At 38.5% G+C, this 8,325-nt stretch overlaps 2 pseudogenes; both read left to right on the plus strand.

Annotated features, from left to right (window-relative positions):
* Positions 1 to 2,648: 2,648 nt before the first annotated feature.
* LOC137158636 (NADH-ubiquinone oxidoreductase chain 2-like) lies at positions 2,649 to 8,151 on the plus strand (annotated as a pseudogene).
* On the plus strand, positions 6,887 to 8,151 carry LOC137158638 (uncharacterized; annotated as a pseudogene).
* Positions 8,152 to 8,325: the final 174 nt, after the last annotated feature.

Genomic DNA, 8,325 nt, shown 5'->3' on the forward strand with positions numbered 1-8,325 from the left:
ATAAAAACAGTACCGCAAGGGAAAGATGAAAAACATGAAACACCCACCTAAGCAAAAAAAAGCAAAGATTAAGCCTTGTACCTTTTGCATAATGATTTAGCTAGCATACTTCAAGCAAAGAGGACTAAAGTATGAAACCCCGAAACTAAGTGAGCTACTTATAAGCAGCTTATAACATAAAGCTTCTTAACCGTCTCTGTGGCAAAAGAGTGGGAAGACTTATAAGTAGAAGTGAAAAGCCTAACGAACTTAGTAATAGCTGGTTGCTCAGGAAAAGAATAAAAGTTCTAGTACAGCCCAACTAACAAAGGAAACAACCAAGTATGGAGGAAAAAATATTATACAGCAACGTACGTAGGCCTTAAAGCAGCCACCACTGAAATAAAGCGTTAAAGCTAAACCACAATAAATATAAATAAAAATTTACTTCCCCAAACCTCTACTGAGCTATTCTACCCACATAGAAGAATTAATGCTAAAATGAGTAACAAGAATTAAAACTTCTCTAAGCATCAGCTTAAATCAGCCTAGACAGACTACTGATTATTAACAACTAAACTCATAGAAACAAACAAAACTTAACAAATTCTATAGACAAGACTGTTAACCCAACACAGGAATGCATACAAGAAAGATTAAAATTTGTAAAAGGAACTAGGCAAACAAAGAACCCGACTGTTTACCAAAAACATAGCTCCTAGCATCACAAGTATTAGGAGTGATGAGTGACACTGTTTAACGGCCGCGGTATCCTGACCGTGCGAAGGTAGCGTAATCACTCGTCTTTTAAATAAAGACTAGAATGAATGGCTAAACGAGGTTCTATCTGTCTCTTACAAACAATCAGTGAAATTGATCCCCCCGTGCAAAAGCGAGGATAACCCCATAAGACGAGAAGACCCTGTGGAACTTTAAGTATGAGTCATCACCATTAACCAACTACTCAACAGAAAACACTACTAACAACCTTCCTGACTTTTAACTTTCGGTTGGGGCGACCTCGGAGAAAAATAAAACCTCCGAAAATTACTACTACGATAGTACAAACCTAAGTGCCTACGGCAAAACGATCCAATACACTTGATCAACGAACCAAGCTACCCCAGGGATAACAGCGCAATCCCCTCTTAGAGTCCATATCAATGATGGGGGTTTACGACCTCGATGTTGGATCAGGACACCCTAATGGTGCAGCCGCTATTAAGGGTTCGTTTGTTCACGATTAATAGTCCTACGTGATCTGAGTTCAGACCGGAGTAATCCAGGTCGGTTTCTATCTATGATTACAAATTTTCTAGTACGAAAGGATTGAAAATATATAGCCTATGTATAAAACACGCTATACTTTGCATTAGTGAACATAACTAAACTAAGTACAAAGACAGAACTAATTTACCAAACCTTAAATAAAGGCCCATTGGGGTAGCAAAGAAGGTATAAATGCAAAAGGCCTAAACCCTTTAACCAGAGGTTCAATTCCCCTCCCCAATAACAAGTGCTTATTCCAAACCTACTATCACCACTAACCTACATCATCCCAATTCTAATCTCAGTGGCCTTCTTTACCCTCATCGAACGAAAAGTATTAGGCTACATACAACTACGGAAAGGACCTAACTTGGTAGGTCCTTATGGCATCTTACAACCAGTAGCAGACGGACTAAAACTATTTATTAAAGAACCAATCCAACCCACCAACTCCTCATATATACTATTCATAGCCCCAATACTAGCCCTCCTACTAGCATTATCAATTTGACTACCCCTGCCACTCCCACATTCACTAGCCGATTTAAACTTAGGATTACTGTTTCTGATCTCCATATCAAGCTTCATAGTATACTCAATCCTATGATCCGGATGGGCATCAAATTCAAAATATGCCTTAATAGGGGCCCTACGTGCAGTAGCCCAAACTATCTCATACGAAGTAACCCTGGGAATTATTCTACTATCAATAATCCTACTTTCTGGCGGATTTAATATACAAACATTTGCCATTACACAAGAACCAATATATCTAATACTATCCTCCTGGCCACTAATAATAATATGGTACATCTCAACCCTTGCAGAAACTAACCGAGCACCATTTGATCTTACAGAAGGAGAATCAGAATTAGTATCAGGTTACAACGTGGAATATTCTGCAGGCCCATTCGCCCTATTCTTCCTAGCAGAGTACACTAACATCCTAATAATAAATACACTAACCCATTTTATTCTTAAATCCAAGCATACTAAATATACCAGAAATATTCTCACTTTCATTAATAACAAAAACAGTAATACTATCCATAGGATTCTTATGAGTACGAGCCTCATACCCACGATTCCGATACGACCAATTAATACACCTACTATGAAAAAACTTCTTACCAATTACCCTTGCACTATGTGCATGACACATAGCAATACCAATCACAACCTCTGGACTCCCACCAATAATATAGGACACGTGCCCGAAATACAAAGGATCACCTTGATAGGGTGAAAGATAGAGGTTAATAATCCTCTCGTCTCCTTAGAAAAACAGGACTTGAACCTGCCCCAGGGAGATCAAAACTCCCCATACTTCCACTATACTACATTCTAGTAAAGTCAGCTAATTAAGCTATCGGGCCCATACCCCGACAATGTTGGTTTAAATCCCCCCTATACTAATGAACCCTATTGCAAAGGGGCTAATTACTACAAGTCTAATCATAGGTCCACTACTTACAATTTCAAGTAATCATTGAATCCTAGCATGATGTGGTCTAGAAATAAGCACTTTATCTGTCATTCCACTAATTGCACAACAACATCACCCCCGAGCCATTGAAGCCGCTATCAAGTACTTTCTAACACAAGCAGCAGCTTCAACACTATTACTATTCTCCAGTGTAATAAACGCTTGATATTTAGGTCAGTGGGATATAACGCTTATGCATAACAGTACATCATGCATACTACTAACAGTAGCCTTAGCCATAAAACTAGGACTAGCCCCATTCCACCTTTGACTACCAGAAGTACTGCAAGGATCCACTACAATAACAGCACTACTACTTACCACTTGACAAAAACTGGCCCCACTAACCATCCTAATAATTACATCCCAACACCTAAATACACCACTACTATTATTACTGGGACTAACATCCACTTTCTTGGGGGGGTGGGGGGGATTAAACCAAACACAATTACGAAAAATTATAGCCTTTTCATCAATCGCCCATCTTGGGTGAATAACCATTATCCTTACCTTATCACCAAAACTAACACTATTCACATTTTACCTATATTGTGTAATAACAATTACTACATTCCTCATAATTGATTTACTAAAAACAAACAAAATAACCACGATTATACTATCTTGAACAAAAATCCCCTCACTAAACACAATAATAATACTAACATTACTATCCCTAGCAGGCCTACCCCCACTAACAGGATTCTCACCTAAGTGGTTAATCCTACAAGAACTTACCAAACAACATATAACTACCCTAGCTGCACTAATAGCCATAGCCTCCCTCCTCAGCTTATTCTTCTACTTACGAATCTCATACTACACAACAATCACACTCCCCCCAAACTCCCACAATTATACTCAACAATGACGACACAAAACATCTCACATAAAACCCCACCTGGCCATAACAACCCTATTGTCAACAACCCTACTACCAATCCTGCCTGTACTATTATACTCCATTTAAAAGAACTTAGGATAAATATAAACCAGGAGCCTTCAAAGCCCCAAACAAGAGATATTAGCCTCTTAGTTTCTGCTTAAGACCTATAGGATTTTATCCTACATCAATTGAATGCAACTCAAACACTTTAATTAAGCTAAGACCTTAGTAGATAAATGGGCTTTGATCCCATAAACATTTTAGTTAACAGCTAAACGCCTCATCCAACAGGCTTTTATCTAGCATCTTAAACATAATTCAAAGCTCTGATATCATTACTTAAGATACATCTTCAAATTTGCAATCTGACATGAACTTCACCACAGAGCTGTGATAAGAAGGGGAATTAAACCCCCGTGAAAAGGTCTACAGCCTAACGCTAAACACTCAGCTACCTTACCTATGATATTAAACCGCTGACTATTTTCTACTAACCATAAAGACATTGGTACCCTTTACTTGATTTTTGGGGCCTGAGCAGGAATAATCGGAACAGCTCTTAGTCTATTAATTCGAACAGAACTAAGCCAACCAGGACCCTTACTGGGAGATGATCAAGTGTACAATGTAATTGTTACAGCCCACGCCTTCATTATAATCTTTTTCATAGTCATACCTATTATAATTGGTGGATTTGGAAACTGATTAGTTCCAATAATAATCGGATCACCAGATATAGCATTTCCACGAATGAATAATATAAGCTTTTGACTTCTACCACCATCACTACTTCTACTTTTAGCCTCCTCTGGTATCGAAGCCGGAGCAGGAACAGGATGAACTGTATATCCCCCCTTAGCTGGAAACATAGCCCACGCTGGAGCCTCTGTTGACCTAACTATCTTCTCCCTACACTTAGCCGGGGCATCCTCAATTTTAGGGGCTATCAACTTTATTACCACCGCAATTAATATAAAAACTCCATCAATATCACAATACCAAACACCACTTTTCGTATGATCAGTACTTATCACAGCTGTATTACTACTACTCTCCCTTCCAGTACTTGCCGCAGGCATTACAATACTTTTAACAGACCGAAACCTAAATACAACCTTCTTTGATCCATCTGGTGGAGGAGACCCAATCCTATATCAACATCTATTTTGATTCTTCGGCCACCCCGAAGTATACATCCTCATCCTTCCCGGCTTCGGAATAATTTCTCACGTTGTTGCCTATTACACGGGTAAAAAAGAACCATTCGGATACATGGGCATAGTCTGAGCAATAATATCAATCGGATTCTTAGGATTCATCGTTTGAGCCCACCATATATTCACAGTAGGAATAGACGTAGACACTCGAGCCTATTTTACATCAGCAACGATAATCATTGCTATCCCCACAGGCGTTAAAGTATTCAGCTGACTAGCCACCCTACATGGAGGAATAATTAAATGAGATGCCCCTATACTATGAGCCCTAGGATTTATCTTCCTATTTACCATTGGTGGACTAACAGGTATTGTATTAGCTAACTCATCACTAGACATTGTACTACACGATACATACTATGTAGTCGCACCTTCCATTATGTATTATCAATAGGAGCAGTATTTGCTATTATAGCCGGATTTACCCACTGATTCCCACTATTTACAGGATTCTCACTAAACCAAACATGGGCAAAACTACAATTTGTAGTAATATTCTTTGGCGTAAACATAACATTCTTCCCACAACATTTTCTAGGTTTAGCTGGCATGCCCCGACGATACTCAGATTATCCGGATGCCTACACAATATGAAACTCCATCTCATCAATTGGATCAATAATCTCCATAGCAGCAGTCATCATAATACTAGTTATTATTTGAGAAGCCTTTTCATCAAAACGAAAAATAGTACTAATTGAACCTCCCCTAATTAACGTAGAATGACTAAACGGTTGTCCACCATCTAGTCACACCTATGAAGAATCCGCACACATACTATAACACAAGAAAGGAAGGAATCGAACCCCCTTAAATTAGTTTCAAGCCAATCACATAAACCATTATGTTTCTTCCTTAAACTATAACCAAGACGTTAGTAAAAATTACATAATCTTGTCAAGATTAAATTATAGGTTTAACCCCTTTACGACTTAATGGCACATCCCCTACAATTAGAATTCCAAGATGCAATATCTCCAATTATAGAAGAGCTACTACACTTTCATGACCATACTCTAATAATTGTGTTTCTTATCAGTACCTTAGTACTTTATGTCATCGCATCTATAATAACAACAAAACTAACCCATACCAACACCATAGATGCCCAAGAAGTAGAAATAATCTGAACCATCCTACCAGCCATTGTTCTAATTACAATCGCTCTTCCATCTCTACAAGTACTTTACCTTACAGACGAAGTCAACAATCCACATTTAACAATCAAAGCCATGGGACACCAATGATACTGAACATACGAATACACCGACTACGAAGACCTAGAATTTGACTCATATATAATCCCAACTCAAGACCTTATTAATGGCCACTCACGACTTTTAGAAGTTGACCATCGAATAGTTGCTCCAATAGAAACCCCAATCCGAATACTAATCTCAGCAGAAGACGTCCTACACTCATGAGCAGTACCATCATTAGGGGTAAAAACAGATGCAGTCCCAGGACGGCTGAACCAAACCAACTTCATTATAATACAACCAGGTTTATTCTACGGACAATGCTCTGAAATCTGCGGAGCAAACCATAGTTTTATACCAATCGTCATTGAATCAACACCTCTACAACAATTTGAAAACTGATCATCACTCCAATCACTACAGAAGCTTATAATGGATAGCACTAGCCTTTTAAGCTAGAAAAAGAGACTTACCCCACCTCCTTAGTGATATGCCTCAATTAAACCCAAACCCATGATTATCAATCCTATGTACCACCTGACTAATTTACATTATTATACAACCCAAAATTAAATCTCACCTTACATCTAATAACATCACGAACAAACCAAAAAAAACTAAAAAAGAAACCTGAACCTGACCATGAACCTAACTTTCTTCGATCAATTTTCAACCCCAGAGAAAAAATTGGAATTCCACTAATTACACTAAGCCTGCTAATACCTACAATTATATTCCCAACTAAAAATAATCGATGAATCACTAATCGCCTAATAACAATCCAATCATGAACTACCAATCTATTCACAAAACAACTAATACTACCAATTAGCCAACCCGGACACCAATGATCAATTACCCTGACATCCCTAATAGCTCTATTATTAACATCAAACCTACTAGGTTTATTACCATATACATTTACCCCAACAACACAATTATCCATAAACTTAGGACTGGCCATTCCAATATGACTCGCTACCGTACTAATTGGCCTACGAAACCAACCAACCATCTCATTAGCCCACCTCCTCCCAGAAGGTACACCAATACCCCTAATCCCACCATTAATTATAATCGAAACTATCAGCCTACTTATTCGACCAATTGCCCTAGGAGTCCGTATTACAGCAAACTTAACAGCAGGACACCTACTCATTCAACTCACCTCCACCGCTGTATTAACCCTATTACCCACCATCCCCATCCTATCCATATCAACCATAATAGTACTATTCCTACTAACAATCTTAGAACTAGCAGTAGCCATTATCCAAGCTATTGTATTCGTACTTCTACTCAGCCTATACCTACAAGAAAATATCAAATAGCCAAACAAATACACCCATACCACATAGTCAACCAAAGCCCATGACCACTAACAGGAGGAATAGCCGCATTTGCAATAACCTCTGGCCTCATTATATGATTTCACTATAACTCATCTACCCTACTAATAATTGGCCTACTTAATATAGTAATTACAGTTTTACAATGATGACGAGACGTTGTACGAGAAAGCACATTCCAAGGACACCACACTAAACCAGTACAAAAAGGACTACGATACGGAATAATCTTATTTATTACATCAGAAGTATTCTTCTTTGCCGGATTCTTTTGAGCTTTCTATCACTCAAGCCTTGCCCCAACCCCAGAACTAGGAGGACACTGACCACCCATGGGAATTACACCACTCAACCCATTTGAAGTCCCCCTACTAAACACTGCCGTCCTTCTAGCCTCCGGAGTTACAATCACCTGAGCCCATCATAGTATAATAGAATCCAACCGAAACCAAACAACCCAAGCCCTATTTATAACAATTCTTCTAGGCCTCTACTTCACAGCCCTACAAGCTATAGAATATTACGAAACCACATTTACAGTGGCCGATAGCATCTATGGCTCTACATTTTTTATTGCAACCGGTTTCCACGGATTACACGTAATCATTGGATCCACATTCCTAATTGTATGCCTACTACGACAAATGAAATACCACTTTACATCTAATCACCACTTCGGATTCGAAGCCGCAGCATGATACTGACACTTCGTAGATGTCGTCTGACTCTTCCTATTTATCTCAATCTACTGATGAGGATCATATCCCCCTAGTATAATAGTACAAGTGACTTCCAATCACTAAGTTTTAGACTCATACCTAAAGGAGGATAATAAACATAATAACAATCGTCATCACAACAACCCTTACTCTATCAATAATACTTGTACTACTGAATAACCTATTAGCCTTAATGAAACCGAACAACGAAAAATTAT

The sequence above is a fragment of the Emydura macquarii genome, unplaced genomic scaffold (genome assembly GCF_026122565.2).
Source record: "Emydura macquarii macquarii isolate MOO-44397 ecotype Brisbane River unplaced genomic scaffold, CSIRO-AGI_Emac_v2 contig_1780, whole genome shotgun sequence".
In the NCBI taxonomy this organism is placed as follows: Eukaryota; Metazoa; Chordata; order Testudines; family Chelidae; genus Emydura; species Emydura macquarii.